This window comes from Arabidopsis thaliana (assembly GCF_000001735.4).
Source record: "Arabidopsis thaliana chromosome 1 sequence".
Classification (NCBI taxonomy): Eukaryota; Viridiplantae; Streptophyta; class Magnoliopsida; order Brassicales; family Brassicaceae; genus Arabidopsis; species Arabidopsis thaliana.
In genome coordinates, this window is record NC_003070.9 from 15,558,125 (window position 1) to 15,578,478 (window position 20,354).

Below are 20,354 nucleotides of genomic sequence, written 5' to 3' on the forward strand. Positions count from 1 at the left end.
AAGATCAGCCAATCCCTTTAACATTCATTGAGTTAAAAAACATGAATCAAGATATGCATCGCTAGTGAACTCACTTGGCTAATGACAGGTTATGAGACAAAGATGGTCCCTTTTAAGTGGTTTAGATTTTAATAACAAGGGACTCTCAATGAAAAAGGACTGAACTTTAGAAGAATGCTAAAGGTAAGTGCCAACCTATGCATATAAGAATAGCACCCCATCTACCCAATGACATAAACCGTGAATAATAAGTAGATGGTCCTCTAAACCCAATGATGATCCTAAGTCTACCATTTTGCACTAAAGGCATATTTTGATTTTTTCTTGGATCAATGTTTCCTTTCTTTTCTTTGACTCTTGTTCTTAAGGAGAAGCTTTTCTTAAACTCTATGAGTCTAGTCTAGTGAATTGGGTTTTTCTTAAACTCTTATGGCTCTTGTAATTTTTTTTTTCTTTTTTGTTTTTGTTGCCATCTCTTTTTTTAGAGCATATCTTCACAATTCTATGCTTCCCAAACATTCACTAGACCTCAATATGATTTTCAACTTCCTTCTCCTAAAGACTCTAATCCATTTTATTTTTCTTTCTTTTTCTGCTTACACTCAATCTCAATCCCCAATTAAGTTCCCACCTAGTCCTACCAAGTCCCAAAACGCGGATTGGAACTACATGAGATACTACTCTTGTCGGCTCAAACCTAACACGTTCTACCAAGCTCAATCCTGAAAATAGGCCTCACATGCTCTCACAAAATAACATGGCTTGAAAGAAGGGTTGGTTAAGGGTGGGGGAACTACTCCAATAATAAAAGCAGCTACTTGGATTAACAAGAGTGGTGAATAAGTGAAAGAATACCAAATATGTATTCTATCCACGAGTTCAAAAACGATGCAAACATGATAATTATGAGTCAGATTCAAGTTCAAATTGACAGGGAAAGGTGTCATGACATGCATCGAGAGGTTTCTATAGAACATGGTGCAGTTTTACTTTAAAGTCATTCAAATGCCTTAGAGAACTTATAACTCATTATAGTGAATCATCATGCTTACAAGGCTATTTCCTCATTACCCCCTATGCATATGCAACAATCCTATATGAAACACTCTAGACTCGATCCTAAATATAATGCAACTAAATGATCACTTTTTTTTTTTGTTGAATTCATTTTCAAAAAATTTCAATTTTTTTTTGTTTTTTCTATGACTTAGATTATATGAAGACTCAAATGATATTCGCAAAAAACAAGTCAAATACGTCTTGAACCCTCCCCCAAACTTAAATTACATTGTCTCTTGTGTAATTAAAATTTGTGAAAGAATTCAAGATAAACACAGAAACAAAAACAAAAGCGGTATTTACAAATGGTTTTGGTGTGTTACCTCAGTAAAATGTCCTGGAGATGTAGTCATCCATATCTGCTTGAGTGTACTCAGCAGGCACGACCGGTTCTTGATGTGGCTCTGCCATCTCCTCGTCATTGTGCTCGATCGCAACCCAGGAGGTTGTGGAGCATGACGCTCATGTGTTCTCCGGGGTTGCGATAGAGTGATTTGGGCAATTCCACAAGGAGACCACTCGATCACACTACTTCCAGGTTGCGATCAAGTAGTTTGACATTGTAGTTGAGAAAGATGTTGTCCCAAAACCACTAGATCGCACTCCCGAGCTTTTACTCTCATCTTGCGATCGAGTGATTCATCAAAAAATTGAATTTTTTTATTTGAACACTCGATTGCATCCCTGTTGTTGCTCCATCTGTTATTCATTTCCTGAGAATCAAAAACAACACCAAAACAAATCAAAGGTAACTAAGAAAATAAAAACTATATACAGAGATAGGACTGGGACTTCCTCCCAAGTGAGCTTGTTTTAAGTCTCTAGCTTGACTCCTCACACTCATTAGGCTCAAGGATGGTGATAGAGTAGAATTGACGTCTCTTCTCCTTCCTTCGTAGATACAACATCAAATTCAGCATGCTCTCGTGACAGGTCTATAATTGAGTACTCAATGGCCTTTTCTTGGTAAGCTCCTTTTTCATCATCTGGATAGTCGTCTTTTCTAGACTGTTCTAATGTGAATTCACATCCTTCTTTTTTAACCATAGGAATAACTTCATCATTTGGGATGTCCTTGATGTCGAGTGGTGCTTGGTTGGCTTTCCCATGGAGCTCCTTAATTTGATCTTTCAGCTCTCTCACAGTGTGTGTTAGCTCTCTTATAATAGCTTTGTCGTGCCAATTAGACCTCTCCTTGAGTTCTAACCAATCATTTAATGCCCTCATGCTTGACTTTACGGGTTTGGTTAAGCACTCTAGTCTAGTATCAATTGAGCCTTCCTCGTTCAATGCAACATCCTCTCTTTCTAACCCAATGACACCTTTAAAGATCTTTGATCCTAGTACTTTGTTGTGTGAGTCTAATGACATCTCATAGCTCAAGGTCTCACTGGAGAGAAATCCAGCTTCACTACTTTTTGTCAAAGCAGTTTGAAGGTGATCTTTGTCAGTAAGCTCCTCTAGCAGTTCATTAGCTAGTTGACCCATTTCTTCAACTAAGAAGGTTTGTCTTTCTATTGTTGGCTTCTTCATAGTGTTCCTGATTTCAAACTTCATTTTGAAATCCTCCCCGAGATTAAGATTAATTTTACCTTGCTTAACATCTATGACTACTCCAGCTGAAGCCAAGAATGGTCTTCCTAAGATCTGAGGATCATTAGATTCTTCATCCATCTCAAGCACAACAAAATCAATAGGGACCTCTACTCCATTAATCATTACAGGCACATCCTCTAACAGGCCAAAAGGTCTCCTTGAAGTCCTATCAGCAAGAATCAAGGTTAGGTCACAAGGCTTGTACTGAACGAATCCTAGTTTCCTTGCCACAAAGAGTGGCATTATGCTGACCGAGGCTCCTAAATCACATAGACAATTGCTAAAAGTCAATTGCCTAATGGAGCATGGTAGAGTAAAAAATCCTAGATCTTCCAACTTTTCTTGAACAATCTTTTGTTGAATGATTGCATTGTACTCATCACTTAATACCACCATTCCTTGGACTTCTTTGATCCTTTCTATAATCAGGTCTTTCACGTACTTGTGTTCGTCAGGTATTAGCGCGAGACAGTCCATTAAAGGCATATCCTTTATCTATTTTTTCAGGAGGGCTTCATATTTTGCAACCAAAACTTTATTAAATCGACGAGGGAATGTAAGCGGAGGTTTGTAAGGGGTGGCACGAAGACTGTATCTTTGGTCTTTGCAGCTGTTGGTTTTGCAACGAAGGTAGTAGCTGGCGGAGCTTGTGGTCGAGTGCGTTGACTATCAAGGATGGGCTCTTCGTTTGTTTTGTCAGCCAAAACATCATCTTGATAAAAATCCTCCCCCTCTAGAATCACAGTGTCCTCAGTGTTTGATGTAGGGACATGTTGAGTTTGCAGCTCTCGATCATGTCTGATAGTGATGGCATGGGCAGTGGCATACTCCTTTGAATTCTAGTTTGCTTTCCCTAGAAGTTGACATGAGTTTTTGTTAACAGATGGTGAAGCGAGGATGCCTTCCACATATCTCATCCTTGTGCCTAGTGATTCAAACATGTTGTTAAGTTTGACGCCTTGTCGGTCGACTTTGTTGTTTAATTCAGCTAGCTTTTTAGCGATTTCCATTGCTCATGTGACTTGTCCTTGAATGAGCTGTTGGAGCATAGTCATTAGGTCTGAATTCTGAGGCGCAGTTGCTTGTTGTTGTTGTGGTGTGAAACTAGGTGGTGGCTGCTGTTGTTGATATCCTCCTTGAAACTGCTGCTTTGGAAAAAACTCTTGGCCTTGTGTAACGCCCGTGTCCCGAGTTAGGGAGTAACCAAGATCTTACACACGCCGAATTCGAGGACGAATTCAGTTTAAGGGGGGTAGACTTGTAACGACCGCGTCCCGCGTTCATAAAGAGGCCAGGTTGTTTTAGGAGAAAACTAGACCATGGTCAAGAAACGGACTAAAATACTTAGTCGGAAGAACGAGAAAGTTCAAGCTGAACCAGCTAGGCGAGCTGGACAAGCTAGGATGAACTAGCTAGCTAAGCTAGGTGCGCTAAACCAGCTGGAAGACTAGCTAGCTCAGCTAGGTGAGCTGACCGACAGCTCGATTGAGCTCAGTGAGCTGATCGTGTACTGACCCAGCTGGGTGGTCTGGTCAGCTGACACTCGAGCTGGTGGACTGGTAGCTCACAGGTGAAGAGGTGTCTCGGCCAAAAGGTGTAAGGTCAAGCGGGTACAAACGAACGGTTGCATCGCCAAAAGATGCATGGAACAGATGTGACCTTTCGGAAGGATGCAAGGAGCGGATGTGACCTTTAGGGAGGGTGCCAGGAAGGGATGTGATGCTTCGGGAAGCATCCATTCGCCCCCTATATAAGGGAGGACGCCCAACGATATCTCACATCATCTCACAACATCCAAACACCATTAAATATTCTTAAAGGAGTCCCAACACATCCTAGAGTTGTTGGTCGGAAAGGGGGTGCGGCTCGGCGAGTATAACTCGACCAAACTGATGCGCATGCTACCTCCCGGTCCAACGGTTCGATGGAGTGTAGAGGATGGAGAGGGTAGACCGTTCGTCTTAAAGACGAATCGGATCCGGTAGACCGATCGTGGGATCAGATCGGTCAGACCGATCGTCAGACGGATCGGATCGGCCAGACGGATCGGACAGACCGATCGTCGGACGGGTCGGATGGGACAGGCCGATCGTCTGACGGAGCGGGTCGAACAAACCGATCGTCGGATGGGATGGATCGAGAAAAGTGTTCAAGGAAGCACAAGGATAAGTGCATCCGAACACACCCAAGGGTCGCCCATGGATGCAATCTTACCGGTAAAGGGAGAAAGCACCAAGAATGGGTAAGGAACGTGATTCACCATATAGGATCAACATCGCGGCCGCCTTCATGTATCTATCTCCTCAGCCATGGTGAAACCGATCAGAGATCGGTAAGACCAAAGGGTGACTCGACGGGTAACCAACGGGAAAGTCCACGGTGGGAACCGATGGACAAAACGAATGTTGGACCCGCGAGCAAACCTAAGGCCGATGGAAGAAGGATTTCATGGGCTAGCCTACGATGATCCAGTGGATGAATCCACGGACTCTTGGGTGTGATAAGGATATAGTTCGGATCGTATGGATGGATCAATAAGCCGAAAGCTTTATCGACCACCATAGACCGGACGGATAAACGGTTAGTAAACCGTGGACGGTCGTAGTAAATGACCGGATCAGAAACATGGATGGTTCGATAAGCCAAGGGCTCAATCGTCCACCATGGAACCGAAGGGGAGTACGTTTGGAGGACAGATGGACCAATAAGCCAAGAGCTTGATTCGACCATCGTGAACCAAGGGAATCGTATGATCCCCAATCTCTATCGTTGTACTTAGACTAGTGGGGTTGGTTGGTTGTATGGCTAAGTAACGATAGGGATTGGTTCATCAATTCACGACCGATGACGAGTCATTGAACGAATGGAGTAAGGCGACAAACGGGCTAAGGAATCAAATCCGCATATTGGCCAAGGTATGTAACGATCTAGCTTATTAGTTAAGATAGACGTTTGGTAATTGACCGTGAAAGTAGGATAAAGGAATATGCGATTGTTTGGCTTAGAATGGTTAGCGAACATATGCATGTCTTGACCGAGTAAAGGATTGATCTAAGTCTAAGGGACAAAGACGATGAAACCGGTACAAGAGTTGGTTAGAGTTAAACCAAGGTTAGAAAGACTTCCGCTGTATAATAAGAGAGCGATTATAGAATTTAGCCTCGTAAAGGCAATTCTATGTTGAATCGCGAAAAATTAAGAGGTTCAGCCGGGAAGAGGCGCGAACTTGAGTACAACGTCACCGGACGCCGATACGTCCGGGACGGGGTCTCACAAGTTGGTATCAGAGCATGCTTGCTCCTAGGATGGATAGGTGCTCGGGAAAACGTCATAGTAAGGTTCTGGCGGATAAGGAAGTTGAGGGATCGTTGTGTACGGAAACGGAAATAGTTACCCAACTCACGATCAGGAACCAAGATATTATCCTTGTAGTCAAAACTCAAACATGACGGAAAAGTGGGTTGATATATTCGGAGATGGACCGATATCAATGAAATTTGGATCTAGTCGAAACTTGACTAAGATCGGGTACAGACTTAGTCGGGATTTGACTATTTCTGGGGTTTTGATCCTATCGGAAATTGACCAAGATCATGGAAAAACGACAAGGTTGGAAAGAGACCTATGTCGGGAATATTGACCGAGTCCGGTGGGGACCAGGGTCGGAAATATTGACAAAGTCGGAAAAAGACTTTAGTCGAGAATATGATCGAGTCCGGGAAAGGACCAGGATCAGAAATTTGATCGAATGTCGGAAGAGACAAAGATCAGAAAACGTTGATCAAATCCAGGAAAGGACAAAGATTGGAAAACGTTGATCAAGTCCAGGAAACGACAAAGATCGGGAAATAATGATCGAGTCCGGGAAAGGACCAGGATCAAAAATTTGATCGAATATCGGAAGAGACAAAGATCAGAAAACGTTGATCAAGTCCAGAAAAGGACAAAGATTGGAAAACGTTGATCAAGTCCAAGAAAGGACAAAGATCGGAAAACATTGATCAAGTCCAGGAAAGGACAAAGATCGGGAAATAATGATCAAGTCCGGGAGAGGACCAGGATCAGGAATTTGATCGAGTGTCGTAAGAGACAAAGATCGGGAAACTTGATCAAACTCGGAAATAGAGATTTGATCAAACGTGATATCTAAAGTCTTGGAGAGACTAAAGATGGGAAAGCATTAAGGAGTAAACAAGATCTTACACTCGCTGAATTCGAGGACGAATTCAGTTTAAGGGGGGTAGACTTGTAACGCCCGTGTCCCGAGTTAGGGAGTAACCAAGATCTTATACACGCCGAATTCGAGGACGAATTCAGTTTAAGGGGGGTAGACTTGTAACGACCGCGTCCCGCGTTCATAAAGAGGCCAGGTTGTTTTAGGAGAAAACTAGACCATGGTCAAGAAACGGACTAAAATACTTAGTCAGAAGAACGAGAAAGTTCAAGCTGAACCAGCTAGGCGAGCTGGACAAGCTAGGATGAACTAGCTAGCTAAGCTAGGTGAGCTAAACTAGCTGGAAGACTAGCTAGCTCAGCTAGGTGAGCTGACCGACAGCTCGATTAAGCTCAGTGAGCTGATCGTGTACTGACCCAGCTGGGTGGTCCGGTCAGCTGACACTCGAGCAGGTGGACTGTAGTAGCTCACAGGTGAAGAGGTGTCTCGGCCAAAAGGTGTAAGGTCGAGCGGGTACCAACGAACGGTTGCATCGCCAAAGGATGCAAGGAACAGATGTGACCTTTCGGAAGGATGCAAGGAGCGGATGTGACCTTTCGGAAGGGTGCCAGGAAGGGATGTGATGCTTCGGGAAACATCCATTCGCCCCCTATATAAGGGAGGATGCCCAATGATATCTCACATCATCTCACAACATCCAAACACCATTAAACATTCTTAAAGGAGTCCCAACACATCCTAGAGTTGTTGGTCGGAAAGGGGGTGCTACCTCCCGGTCCAACGGTTCGATGGAGTGTAGAGGATGGGGAGGGTAGACCGTTCGTCTTAAAGACGAATCGGATCTGGTAGACCGATCGTTGGATCAGATCGGTCAGACCGATCGTCAGATGGATCGGATCGGCCAGACGGATCGGACAAACAGATCGTCGAACGGGTCAGATGGGACAGGCCGATGATCTGATGGAGCGGGTCGGACAGACCGATCGTCGGATGGGATGGATCGAGAAAAGTGTTCAAGGAAGCACAAGGATAAGTGCATCCATCACACCCAAGGGTCGCCCATGGATGCAATCTTACCGGTAAAGGGAGAAAGCACCAAGAATGGGTAAGGAACGTGATTCACCATATAGGATCAACATCGCGGCCGCCTTCATGTATCTATCTCCTAAGCCATGGTGAAACCGATCAGAGATCGGTAAGACCAAAGGGTGACTCGACGGATAACCAACAGGAAAGTCCACGGTGGGAACCGATGGACAAAGTGGATGTTGGACCCGCGAGCAAACCTAAGGCCGACGGAAGAAGGATTTCATGGGCTAGCCTACAATGATCCAGTGGATGAATCCACGGACCCTTGGGTGTGATAAGGATATAGTTCGGATCGTATGGATGGATCAATAAGCCGAAAGCTTTATCGACCACCATAGACCGGACGGATAAACGGTTAGTAAACTGTGGACGGTCGTAGTAAATGACCGGATCGGAAACATGGATGGTTCGATAAGCCAAGGGCTCAATCGTCCACCATGGAACCGAAGGGGAGTACGTTTGGAGGATGGATGGACCAATAAGCCAAGAGCTTGATTCGGCCATCGTGAACCAAGGGAATCGTATGATCCCCAATCTCTATCGTTGTACTTAGACCACTTGGGTTGGTTGGTTGTATAGCTAAGTAACGATAGGGATTGGTTCATCAATTCACGACCGATGACGAGTCATTGAACGAATGGAGTAAGGCGACAAACGGGCTAAGGAATCAAATCCGCATATTGGCCAAGGTATGTAACGATCTAGCTTATTAGTTAAGATAGACGTTTGGTAATTGACCGTGAAAGTAGGATAAAGGAATATGCGATTGTTTGGCTTAGAATGGTTAGCGAACATATGCATGTCTTGACCGAGTAAAGGATCGATCTAAGTCTAAGGGACAAAGACGATGAAACCGGTACAAGAGTTGGTTAGAGTTAAACCAAGGTTAGAAAGACTTCTGCTGTGTAATAAGAGAGCGATTATAGAATTTAGCCTCGTAAAGGCAATTCTATGTTGAATCGCGAAAAATTAAGAGGTTCGGTCGGGAAGAGGCGCGAACTTGAGTACAACGTCGCCGGACGCCGAGACGTCCGGGACGGGGTCTCACACCTTGGTTGTAAGAAACAAACGGTTTGGGTTGGTTCTGTTGCTGCTACTGTTCCTGAGGATAGACTTGGTCCTGAGTGTTGGCGATATTGGTGCTTCTGTCTGACATATTTGGATTGGGTCTGTAATTGTTTTAGCCACTTTCATTCTGAACATAGCTGATTTCAGCACTCTGATCATTCTCCCCCTCTTGCACTTGGAATGGTTCATCTTGAGAGATGAAGTGAACATGTTTCTGTTGCACTTGGAGGATTTTGTCTAGTTTGTCATTGGGAGCTTTCATCTCTCTATGGTGCTTTTCATCCGAGTCAAACTGGTGCGGATGCTTCTGTCATAATCTTCATTGTAGTTGCCATCCGACTGAGCAAAGTTTTCAACTAGCTCCCATCCTTCTTCAACATCCTTCGTTAGAAAATTCCCATTTGAAGCGGTGTCAAGCAGCCTCCTTGTCTTTGGCAAGCCATGAAACTTGTTCCCCTGAACCATTGCAATGAGACCGCTTTTGATCTCAAAGTTGTTGTTATGTACTGGAGGTGGAACAATTCCATGACGCTAGTTGTGGTTGTGAGGGAAGTCATCAGCACCAATGTTGGTAGGTTTCTCTTGCTCATCTACAATGCCAGCCATTGTGTCTGTTTCTGTCTGTTATCTCTGTTGGCGAGCAGTACGGTCGATGTTATCGTTGAATAGGAGGTTCTGATTTCCTTGTGGCCGTGTATGCATGCAACATATAGCAGCCTGGCTATGAAAGACGAATCAGAGATGTGTCTGTAAAGAGGGTTGCAAGGTACCAAAAACACAAAGACAGAAAAGGCACAATGTTAGTAACTTGTGTAACAAAAACGAACTTGATCTTAACGTTTCTAATGATCTAAAATATAGCAAACAAACACCAAACTCGCAACGGCACCAAATTGATAATAGGATTTTTAGTCAATTAATCCTAAAACACTATCCTGTCGTTGTAGTATTTTAGGTTGTCAATCTAATCTGGTGTGATGCAAACAGATGAGATATGATTAGAAAGCTCTAAGTCAAGCCAATCAGAGAGTTGGTTGGTTCTAACAGTCCTAGTATGCAAAAACAGAAATGAAATGAAACTAAAAGCATAAATGGCAATAACAGGCAGGTGAATAACTAAGCAGAAATGATAACAGGCAGTCAAATGGATAAACGATTCCTAAGGATGGGGTAATCGAATAGTGTGGTCTCCTTAATCTATTCAGGCGGTTGAAAAAACTTCACAGAAGCTATCCCAAGACAACAAGTTCAACAACCGATTAATTCAATCCCGTGATAGAAATCCTCAAGCAAAGCTAGACACTGACCTAATTCCCATTAGCGATCTCTAACTAAGCAGGCATTATCGAATCAACTTGTTAAAGCCAAAACCCTCTCTACAGCCAATCCCTTGGGGTAGAGGCAGATATCTCTAGAATTAATAGGATCCAACGCCCATTAAACGCCTTCTGAGCGCTGGACGTCTGGACTCATATTCCACATTAGCCAGTGAAACAAGCAATAAGCGCAACTAATCCAGAAGGGATTCTAGTATTCTAAACTCAACCACCTAAAACGACCAAGTAAACCACAACTAATCTATCCCATCCTCATAAATACGGTTCACTACTTAGACATAATCAAAGACAATAGCCAAGCAACGATTGAAACTAATAACAAAAAGGCTTAAACGAAAATTGAATATCAAATACTTGAAAGTGAAAAAATACAAAGTCGGAGGAGAAACACTACGGCTATGAAAGTTGCGAAATGTAAAAGTGGATGAAAAACGAGATAAAAAATGATTGCCCTAGGGAAAACCCTAAGAGGCTACTTATATCAGGGAAAATGAAACAAATAAGGAAACTAGATATATAGCTAATCTTCACGTTATGACCCTGCGATCGAATGTGTCATTGGCATCTGATGGGCTGATATGAGCTTCCCAGTGATCGAGTATGTCATTGATCAAACTTGGCTTCAGGGACTCCGCCTTGCGATCGAGTGAGATGCTGTGAAGACAAGATTGAATGGTCTAGCGACCCTGTAATCGAGTGCGATCGAGTGGATGTCATGAGGTGGCTATCGAGTGGTTGCTTCGGCTTCTCTTCTCTTCTTCGTTCTCAGCTTGTCTGGTTGAGTGCAGAACGAGCAGATAGGCCTCTTGGTGATCGAGTGGTTCTGATGGGGTGATTCCTCCGGCTTCGCGATTGAGTGAAACTGAGCTGCTAGCTTCTCCGGGGTTTCGATAGAGTGATTTGCCCTGGCAGGGCTCCGAGGCTGCGATAGAGTACTTTTGCTGAATGCGTCATTGGGCATTTTGACTTTCCGTTCTGTTTCTCCTTTGTTTGAACTCCAAAAGCATCAAAGGTACCTGAAAACAACCAAATATGCAATGTACATGCAATCCTAATGCAAAATCGTCCTAAGTATGCAAAAGACACTAAAACGACTCCTAATGAGATGAAATGTGGATAAAACAATGACAAAGTGGTGAAGAATGAATGCCTAAATCATGCAAATTATAGACATCTCATTGGCCTTTGTAGTGAACCGTGCTATCGTGGGGTCTTGTAACAATGTTACTTGATCGCCATGAAGTGCGAAGAACTCAGAGAGACAGGGTTAGCTACCCTGGCCGAGTGTCTACACGACGGTGTAACGTTTGGTAGTGATGCTCCGGTTATTTACCTTTGTGGTTGTAACACGGGAGATCACGGGAGTGTGTGTGTTTGGTGTTGGGATTGAAGGCAGCATATCGGGCTCTTTAAAACTTAATAAAAATTAGAGTCTTAATGCATTGGCATATTTTTGTAGTTGCTTCGACAAGCTACCTTTTGTTGCCATTATCTGTTGCGTGTTTCATGTTGGGTATTTGGGTTGGGGTAAACTAATGTCAGTTGCAGGGAATCCCGAGCTCACTGAGTAATCTTAGATTACTCATGATTCAACTTGTCTTGTAGGAAACCCGTAGTGGGTAATAGAGGGCGTGGTGGACAATAGGAAACCCGGAGTAGTTTTGTGCCTTTTGTAAAACAAGTGTGTTTCTATTATGTACCATGCTTTTGGCAGTAGGCCCTGGCCATAAAACTTATAAATGTTTGGTAACATGTTGTGTAATATTTATACTTATGAAATAAATCGGGTTTTTTGTACAAATTAACGAGTAATGACTGATAATGACTTAGTCCGAGTCGGCACAACACTTAAATATCGAAAGGGTTGGCAAACTTAAACGATGTTTTAAGTGTGAGAGTTGTCGTCAATACGCCGGCCAAGGGTTGAGATTGGTTCCCGAACCTCGGTTGGATGTTGATGATCAATCTCAATGTGGCATTTTCGGGGCGCCCGAGACTTGTCTGGTCATAGAGCGTCTCAAGGGCGTTACAGGCAGCCCCGCGGCGATCCTCAAAAGGCCCAAGAGAGGTCAAGGAAACCGCGAGGCAGATGATGACGAGCCAGAAGCTGCTCGGGGGAGAATCTTCACGATTTTGGGCGATTCGGCTTTTTGTCAGGACACAACAGCCTCAATCAAAGCTTATCAGAGGAAGACCGACCCAATCCATAACTTGACCCGACCGTTCAACGGACAAGATGATGAAGACACTTTCCAAGAGAGCGATACTAACGGCTTGGATCGGCCGCTCAATGATCCCTTGGTCATAACACTGACTATCGGTGATTTCAACGTCGAGCGAATTTTAATCGATATAGGGAGTACGCTGGACATCATTTTCTGACCACCCCGCGAGAAATGAAGATCGATATGACCCTAATCGTACCGACTCCACGACCTGTGCTTGGTTACTCTGGTGAGACCACTATGACCCTCGGCACCATCAAATTACCAGTCCGAGCCAAAAAGGTAACAAAAATTGTCAATTTCTCTATTACGGATTAGCCAACCGTTTACAATGCAATTATCAGCATGCCATGGTTAAATCAATTCCAAGCCGTCACCTCGACTTACCATCTCCGGATGGAATTTCCCACAAGCAACTACGTGAAGACCATCTGGGGGAATCAGAAAAATGCCTGAATTTGCCTCATGGCAGCGCACAAACTCAGAAACCCCATCACCGAATCAACAGCCGAGGGGAATCACGAAAAGGCTAAGCTGGGTCGAGCTGAAGAAAAAGCAATCTCCGAGCAGTTATAGCAATTAAAGATCAAGGAGGCTCGGAAATCAACAAAGCCTGAGGTGTGTTTGTCTCGATGATCGAGGAGGCCTAGTAAACAACATAGCAATTAAAGATCGAGGAGGCCCAGTAATCTCTATTTGTCTCGAAGACGAAAACCCCGAGCAGTGCGTGGAAATTGGTGGAGACTTAGGCGAAGAACTAACAGCTGAGCTGACTTCCTTCCTCAAGGATAACGTCAGCACTTTTGCCTGGTTGCCGTAGGATTTGCTTGGAGTGAGCGTCGAAATCGTATCACACGAGCTCAACGTTGATCCAACCTTTAAACCTATTAAGCAAAAGAGAAGAAAATTGGGTCGGGAACGAGCGGAAGCTGTGAAAGCCGAGGTAGAAAAACTTTTAAGAATCTACTCTATAACCGAGGCAAAATATCCCGATTGGCTCACAAATCCGGTAGTGGTAAAAAAGAAGAACGGCAAGTGGAGATTCTGCATCGACTTCACTAACCTGAACAAAGCCTTTCTGTAGGATAGTTTCCCACTGCCGCACATCGACCGCCTCGTAGAGTCAACCTCAGGAAACACATTGTTATCATTCATGGACGCTTTTGCTGGATACAACCAAATAATGATGAATCCTGAGGACCAAGAGAAAACGGCATTCTACACGGAACAAGGTATTTGCTACCGAGTGATGCCATTCGGACTTAAAAACCTCGGGACTTATGATCTTCGCCTTGCAGATCAGGAAAACGATGGAAGTGTACGTTGATGACACCTTGGTAAAATCCATGGAAGAAAAAGAACATGTAGCCAATTTGCGCAAATGTTTTCAACAGCTCAACCTCTATAACGTTAAGCTTAATCCGGTCAAGTGTCGTTTCAGGGTAAGATCCGGCAAATTCTTGGGATATCTAGTCACCCAACTCGGCATTGAGGAAAACCCGAAGCAAATCGAGGCGTTATTGGGAATGGCATCACCTAAGAACAAACGCGAAGTGCAGCGTTTAACCGGAAGAGTCGCAGCTCTTAATCGATTTATCTCGCGGTCTACCGACAAATGCCTGGATTTCTACGATGTGCTTCGGGGAAACAAAAAATTTGAATGGATGACCAGATGCGAGGAGGCTTTTCAAGAACTCAAGAAGTATCTGATGCTCCGGTTGCATACTTTGTGGTTGTAATGCGCGAGATCACGGGAGTTTGTGTGTTTGGTGTTGGGTTGGAAGGCAGCATATCTTGCCCTTTAATGCATGTGCATATTTTTTGTAGTTTCTTCGGCAAGCTACCTTTCGTTGCCATTCTCTGTTGCGTGTTTCATGTTGTGTATTTGGGTTGGGGTAAATTAATGTCTCTTGCAGGGAATCCTGAGCTCACTTAGTAATCTTAGATTACTCATGATTATACTTGTTTTGCAGGAAACCCGTAGTGTGAAATAGAGGGTGTGGTGGACAATAGGAAACCCGAAGTATGTTTCTATTATGTACCATGATTTTGTAAAGCAAGTATGTTTCTATTATGTACCATGCTTTTGGCACTAGGCCCTGGCCATAAAACTTATAAATGTTAGGTAACATGTTGTGTAATATTTATACTTATGAAATAAATTGGGTTTCTTGTACAAACTTACGAGTAATGACTGATAATGACTTAGTCCGAGTTGGTACAACACTTAAATATCGAAAGGGTTGGCAAGCCTAAACAATATTTTAAGTGGGAGAGTGGTCGTCAATACAACGGCCAAGGGTTGGGATATTGGTTCCCGAACCTCGGTTAGATGTTAATGATCAATCTCAATGTGGCGTTTTCAAGGCGCCCTGTGACTTGTCTGGTCATAGAGCATCTCGGGGGCGTTACAATTTGTGGTATAAGAGCATGGTTAATCATGCTACAGGACTCGTATTTTTCAAAATGTTTTATCGAGTAAATGAGTCGCAAAAGGCATTTAGGATAATCTGGTCTGTTCACCATTATTAGGTAGATGGGTTAAGTTTACCTTGGTTGAATGGATGCAGATGTCTGGTCAAAGAACGGAGAGGAGTGTGTCGATAAATTTCTCACCAGTTTACGAAAACTGGAGTCAGCATTTCGGTCCGGAAGACTGGGTACCGTATGTTGGAGGAGAAGGAGATGAGGGATACTATTATCCCAATATGTATGGAGCGCCTGATTGGGATGTTCCCGGAACCACACCGGAATACTCCTTACCAAGGTCTGTGCACTATAGCACATCTGAATGGGTCACACTCGGGGATGAGACCACATGTTCCTGTGAATCAACATACCGCACACCCAAATCCGTCGCAGCCAAAAGAAGTTAATGAAGGAAATGCGGAAGGCCGTAATGTTCAAAATGTGCCAGAGACTCAAGAGATGTTGGGGATGATTCAGACCTTGTTGACTCACATGATTCAACAACAGCAACACCAACAACAGATGCAGGAAAGCCAGCGTGCAGAATCTCCTGGAGAAGGTCTTAAAACTGGTTATGATGATGAAGGATCTTGGTGTTCGGAAGTTCAAAGGAGAGCAAAATACTGTTTTAGCGGATAAGTGTTTGAGGAACCTGGAAATGAATTTTGAAACTTGAAGGTGCCCGGAAGACTTTAAGGGCCAGATAGCGGTAAACTTTTTAGATGCGGATGTTCGAGCATGGTGGGATAGTGTTGTTTCACGATACCGCGACCAGCCTATCACATGGGAAATGTTTAAGAAGGAGTTTGAGTCTAAGTATTTTCCACCTGGGCACGTGATCGTCTGGAGCTACAGTTTATGAGTTTGGAACAAGGGCAAAAGAGTGTCAGGGCATACGAGCAAATTTTTTCAAGACTTCGAAGATATTTGTACAATGGAAGGGATGATGAAGCTATGATGGTACGAAGGTTTTTAAGAGGACTAAGGCCTGAAATTAGGGGACGTCTTCAGGCTGTGACTTATACCAATGTGAGTGAATTGACTGATAGGGCCGTGAATGTTGAAGAAGGGATTGAGTTAGAAAAGGGAAACAAGTTTCAGGAGAATGAAAAGTCTGAAGGCAAAAAGGGGAATAATGTAGAATTTCAGCCTGGTGTTTTGAGGACTAATTAGTCGGGAGGACGAAACCCGAATAATGATCGTGGGAAGCCTAAGGTTGGTAACCAAGGAGGACGTGTAATGACCACTTACGATCCAAGAGCCTGCTATATGTGCGGAAAGCCGGGACATTTTGCACGAGATTGCTCAACGGTCGTACAGACGAAAGTGCCAATTCTGGCATTTGTTACTTGTTACATTTGTGGGGAGTCAGAACATGTGTCAAATGCATGCCCGAATAAGCAAGCGGGACTACAGGATAACCGAGTGCGAGCTTGTTTCATTTGTAGAGACCTAGGGCATTATGCTAACGCATGCCCGAACAGGCAAATAAAGCAGTATAACCAAATGGTTAACCACCCACCGCCAGTTCAGAAAGCTAAGGGACCACCGGTAAAGAAGCAAGCCACTCTAGCAAATGTTTATGCCTTAGATGTAGAACCTACCAAACCTTCAGGACCCGCAAAAGTTCCTGTAACAGGTTAGTATGGGTTCTTACTTTTCTTATTTATGCGTGTTTGAGTGATTGATCGTTGTGTGCGTAGTTTACTAGATTAAATATTGCATACATCATTTTCATTTGCATTAGGGACATTACTTGTTAGTGGTAACCCCACACATGTATTGTTCAATTTGGGAGCGACAAATAGTTTTGTTAGTTCTGACGTGGCCGATAAGTTTGGCCATGGGTATGAGAAAAGAGAAGTGAATGTTTTGGTACATACTGCGGGAAATCAGCCACCCTTGCAGACCCGAGTTGTGTTAGTAGGAGTTCCAGTAGTTATCCAGGATACGATTCTACAGGCAAACCTTTTGGGAATGCCGATGGAAAGGTTTGAAGTTATCTTTGGGATGGATTGGTTGTCAGGATATCATGCCCATTTAGATTGTAGGCGGAGCAGAGTAGTGTTCGAACTAAGGAATCGACCACGACTCACTTACTGTGGAATCAATCCAAGTAAGATTGCTTCGTTCGTGTCAGCACTAAAGGTTGAGAATTTACTATGGGAAGGAGAAGTCTACCTTGTCACTTTAACCGCCATTGGTGGAGAAGTTGAAGGTGACTCAAGGATTGAAGAGATCCCAGTTGTGAACGAATTTGAAGATGTGTTCAAGCCCTTGGAAGGATTACCTCCACCGAGAAATCATTTGTTTACCATTAATCTTGAACCGGGGGTGACTCCAATTACAAGGGCACCATATAGGATGCCACCAGTTGAGCTTGCAGAACTTAAAAAAGAATTGGAGGATCTACTCGAAAAGAGATTTATTCGTCCAAGTTCATCGCCATGGGGAGCTTCGATATTGTTTGTTAAGAAGAAAGATGGAAGTATGCGGTTATGTATAGACTACCGAGGTCTTAACAACATGACCATAAGGATAAGTACCCATTGCCACGAGTTGATGAACTATTGGATCAGTTGAGAGGAGCAAGTTAGTTCTCAAAAATTGATCTAGCCTCTAGGTATCATCAAATTTCAATCTTGGAGCTGGATGTAATGAAGACTGCCTTTCAGACGAGGTATGGGCAATATGAATTTGTAGTCATGCCATTTGAACTTACAAATGCACCTCCAGCCTTCATGAGACTTATGAACGAGGTACTCCATGATTATTTGGATAGCTTCGTTATCATATTTATTGATGATATCTTGGTATATTCACGGAGTGCGGAAGAGCATCGTGAACATCAGTGGAAAGTGTTGGATAGACTTAGGGAACAACGGTTGTTCGCTAAGTTTAGCAAGTGTAAGTTCTGGCAACGAGAAATTGGATTTCTTGGTCACAGAATTTTAGGACAGGGAGTTACAGCGGATCCTGAAAAGATTGCCGTAATACAGCAATGGTCGCGACCTACATCCGTTACAGAAGTACGGAGTTTCTTAGGATTGGCAGGCTATTACCGTAAGTTTGTCAAGGGATTTTCGTCAATTGTTAAGCCTTTGACCCGACTTACTGGTAAAGGTGTACCCTTCATATGGAGTAAGGAAGTTGAGGAAGCCTTCGTAAAGTTGAAAAAGACATTAACGACCGCTCTAATTTTAGCATTGCTAGAGCCGAATAAACCATATGATACGGATGCCTCAAGAGTTGGCTTGGGATGTGTCCTGATGCAAGAAGAAAATATGAATGCCTATGCGTCACGATAATTAAGACGGCATGAGGAGAATTATCCCACTCACGATTTAGAGATTGCCGCTGTAGTATTTGCGTTGAAGGCCTGGAGATCATACTTGTTCACGCTGCCAGACCTGAATCTACGACAACGGAGATGGATGGAATTAATCGCCGACTATGATTTGGAGATTCAGTATCATCCGGGAAAGGCTAATGTGGTGGCAGACGCCTTAAGTTGCCAGAAAATGAAAGTAAATGTTGGAAAGGATCTAGAGTCGTTAACTGATGAGTTAAAGAAAGTAAATCTGTTAGCTTTAGAGGGTGAATCTAGTGAGCCCTTGGGTTTACAAGCCGTGACTCAAGCAAACCTACTTCACCGAATCCGAGAAGAACAAGTACAAGATGAAAAGTTATAGAAAATTGCGGAGGAGTTAAAAACATTAGATAGACCAAACGCTAGTGGCTACCATCTAGCTGATGACGGCACCTTATTACTCAATGGGAAAATTACAGTGCCTGATCGTAAAGGATTACGACAAGAAATTTTAAGGGCGGCGCATACTTCTTTATTGAGCATTCATCTGGGAAGTACAAAAATGTACAAGGATATAAGGAAGTATTACCATTGGCCTGGGATGAAGAGATCAGTGGCAAAATGCGTAAGCCAATGTGATTCATGCCAAGGAGTTAAGGTGGAACACCAAGTGCCGGCAGGTTTATTGTGTAACCTACCAATCCCTGGATGGAAATGGGAGTCAATCTCGATGGATTTTATCACTGGATTACCAACAAGACCAGGACGTAGCAATGATGCTATATGGGCAGTAGTAGATCGCTAGACCAAGATGGCTATTTGGTATCAATGAAAAGCGCAAATAAGTCACCTATCCTGGCAGAAAAGTATATTGATGAAATCTTAAGACTCCATGGAGTACCTGCTAATATAGTATCCGATCGAGATCCTAAGTTCTCATCTATATTTTGGCAAGACCTCCAGCATGCTTTAGGGACTGATGTTCACATGAGCAAGGCATTCCATCCGAAAATTGATGGGCAAACTGAAAAGACCATCACCGAACCATAGAAGATATGATTCGACTATGTGCACTAGAGTGGGCTGGTGATTGGGAAGACTACATACCTTTAGTTGAATTTTCTTACAATAACAACTATCACTCGAGCATCGGTATGTCGCCATTTGAAGCAATGTATGGGAGGCCATGTCGAACTCCTCTTTGTTGGACTGAAGTAGGAGAGAGGATGAGTTTTAATAATCGGTTGATCAATGAGACTGCGGAGAAAATTCAGTTCATCCGAGACAATATGAAGAAAGCTCAAGATCGACAGAAAAACTATGCTGACCGAAAGAGGCGTGAAGTGGAATTCCAAGAAGGCGACATGGTTTATCTTAAGGTAACTGCGTTAAAAGGGAAAGATCGTTTTGGAAAAGTTGGAAAGCTCGCAGTAAGATTTATTGGTCCATACAAAATTGAGAAGAGAATCGGGGAGGTACCCTACCGTTTGTTTATGCCAGAAGAAATGCGAGTACATAAAGTTTTTCATGTGTCGCAACTAAGGAAGCACGTTCCGGATCCTAATGCTATCATACCCGAGCCGATACAAGAGTTGAAAACGAATCTCACCTTTCCCGAAATCCCTCTTGGTACTGGTGAAAGAAGAATGCGGAGATAAAGAATAGAAGGATTCTACAAATTCAAGTGTTCTGGGGAAGGCAAAATCGTAAGGTTATTACTTGGGCAAATGAGGAAAAGTTCCTCGGACAAAATATCCACAGTTTTTCGAACCACGGAATGCTGAGGATGAAGTCGGACCGTCTAATCCTTCTGGAATTTGGGACAAATTCTATTAAGGGGGGGGGGAGAATGTAGTGACCCGCGTAGAGACATCGGCCACAAGCAAGAGTCCAAATTTTAGAAAGTTGCCCGAATGCATGGCCAATTGACCTTAAGTGCCCAAAACACAATACACTATCAAAGGGAAAATATGGGCAAGTTTGGGCAAAAATGGGCACGAATGGGCAAGTTTGGGCAAGATCGGGCG

The 20,354-nt window shown here is 43.5% G+C and overlaps 3 pseudogenes across 3 annotated transcripts; 1 reads left to right on the forward strand and 2 right to left on the reverse strand.

Annotated features, from left to right (window-relative positions):
• Positions 1 to 1,914: 1,914 nt before the first annotated feature.
• Positions 1,915 to 5,385, reverse strand: AT1G41797 (annotated as a pseudogene; the record flags this gene model as incomplete). Its single annotated transcript has 1 exon — positions 1,915 to 5,385.
• Positions 5,386 to 8,878: 3,493 nt separating this feature from the next.
• On the reverse strand, positions 8,879 to 9,688 carry AT1G41798 (annotated as a pseudogene; the record flags this gene model as incomplete). Its single annotated transcript has 1 exon — positions 8,879 to 9,688.
• Positions 9,689 to 12,389: 2,701 nt separating this feature from the next.
• Positions 12,390 to 20,154, forward strand: AT1G41803 (annotated as a pseudogene; the record flags this gene model as incomplete). The annotated part of the gene is made up of 1 exon: positions 12,390 to 20,154.
• Between the last annotated feature and the right edge of the window lie 200 nt (positions 20,155 to 20,354).